This window comes from Penaeus japonicus, unplaced genomic scaffold (genome assembly GCF_977035675.1).
Source record: "Penaeus japonicus unplaced genomic scaffold, GWHDUDI00000001_assembly GWHDUDI00000013, whole genome shotgun sequence".
Taxonomy (NCBI): domain Eukaryota; kingdom Metazoa; phylum Arthropoda; class Malacostraca; order Decapoda; family Penaeidae; genus Penaeus; species Penaeus japonicus.
The window spans coordinates 9,332,710-9,335,209 of NW_028234415.1; positions in this window are offsets into that span (position 1 = coordinate 9,332,710).

Consider the following 2,500-nt stretch of genomic DNA (forward strand, 5'->3'; position numbering starts at 1 on the left):
GATAACGATAACAATAGTATAATAGCAATGGTAATAATAATAGTAATGATAATGATAAGGGTAGTATCAATGATGTTATAATGATGATAAATATAATATCTATCATAATAAAAAGGATAACATTGATTATAACGATATAATCCTAATACTAAGGATAACCAGAATAACATCATCATAAATAAATGTAACAATGATAATAGTAATGATATTAATGACATTGATACTGATTACAAGTATAATAGTAAAATTATTATTAGTAGTAACACAACAGTAACAACAACAACAACAATGATAATAATAATAATAATAATGATAACAATAATAAAAAAATGAAATCAGAATCAGGATATACAGACGGACAGATGACCACACAACCATAACCTACACGAAAAATAAAAACAAAAAACAAAATTAAAACATCCACAAAAGACGACGAACGGAGAGTTTAGTGATAAATGCAGAAGAGCCCAAGTGAGAGAGATGATATAACCCTTAACAACGAGTATTATTTCGGAAGAAGAGTAGTAGAGATGAACCTGCTGGGAGAACGAAGAACAGAAGGAACAGAACAGGGATGGACAGAGTGCAAGTGGGCGAGATTGATGTCTGTGACAGGTAAACGGAGATTGTTAACAGCCGAAAAGACCCTACAGGTAAGTGGGAACAGGTAGATTGATGATTATAATGATAGTGATGATGATATAGATAATGGTAATTGTAAAAGTAATTGTAATAATAACAATAATCATGATAATTATGTTGATATTATCACTGTTACTGCTAATAGTGAAAGTAATGATATGTGGATAGTAGTAATAATGATAATGATAACAATGATAGTGATAATGATAATGATGATAATAATGAAGATGATAACAATAATTATAGTGATGATGATGATGATGATAATAATAATAATAGTAATAATAATCATTATAATAATGATAATAATAATTATAATGATAATAATAATTATAATGATAATAACAAGGATAATGATAATAAAGATAATAATGATAATGATATTGATAATGAACCTGAAAATAATGACAATGATATACATAATAACAACAATAAAAATAATGATAATGATAACAGTAATGATAGCATTAATAAAGACATATATTAATAAAAATCAAAGGTTATAATAAGTAATAATGATAATAATAATCATAATGATGATAATGATACCACTAATAATGTTCAAGATGATGACGATGATAATGATGAATAATACCAATAATGACAATGATGAGAATAATAAAGATAATCATGATAATGATTATCAGTATCCTTATTAACACTATCGTTACTATTATTATTACTTTGATCATCTTCAATATTACTGCCATCATCATCATCATCATTACTAGCAATTATAGCAGTACTAGTAGTTTATTAATAGTATTGATATAAAAAGCGATAATTATTGCTGTAGTAACAATAGGCATAATAACGCTAAAAATAAAGCTAACGTAATGTAGCTTAAATGACGTAACATTAAACATCAATACAAGTAAAATCATCAACCCCCATTTATGTTGTTTATTCTTCATATATATATTTATGAATTCATTTTGATTTATCAAACAAAATCATATACCATACGGTTCAAGAAGTGACATATCACTACAGCACAAGCATGTTAAAAGAACCTTGAAATATACCTTAGTCTCCCCTTCTGGGTTAAGCACTGACATGCTCGTTTTCTATTGGGTCATAAAAATCCACTTGTTCGAGGATGATCAAGAGGCAAGTGATAAAAGACGGACGTAAAAGAAAAAGGACGAAGAAGGGACGAGAAAGACAGGTATCTCGAGATAAGGAACAGGTGCGTGTTGCCATATCAGTCTCTTTTTAATATCAACGCACGCCAGGAGACGAGCAGGAAGATGGAGGGAAGGGCGCTTTTCATCAACGGCTTCGGATGATAATCTGGCTGTTTATATATACTGTGTGTGTGTGTGTGTGTGTGTGTGTTTGTGTGCGCGCGCGCGTGTGTGTGTGTGTGTTTGTTTGTGGTGTGTGTGTGTGTGTGTGTGTGTGTGAGTGAGTGTGCAGTCAGATAGATAGAGGATAGAAAACTATAGATAACAAAACACGCAAAAAAGTACTAACATTAACAATATCCTAAAAAAACAAACAAAAAAAAGGTAAAAATATTATTACACGCGAATACACACTAGACAAACATATTGTTTAACAAGTCAGCTAAACAGTTATCAAATAGCTTATTATCATTTTCTCCATTCATAATTCCACAGAAAGTATAGACAAAGAAGCACATTCCTTTCTCCTCTATTCATAATTCTATATTAAGTGTGGACAAAGACCTTTATTGGAGGTTGATAGAAAATTCGCTAATGGTGCAGAAACGTGGATACATTACAGAGAATATTTGATAAAAGAGCTTTCATTAATTCCCTAAATTGTATGTGGTATTCCGTGTAGTCACTGTGGTAGGCCTACACTAGATTCACCTGACCTAGGTAGGCCAAGA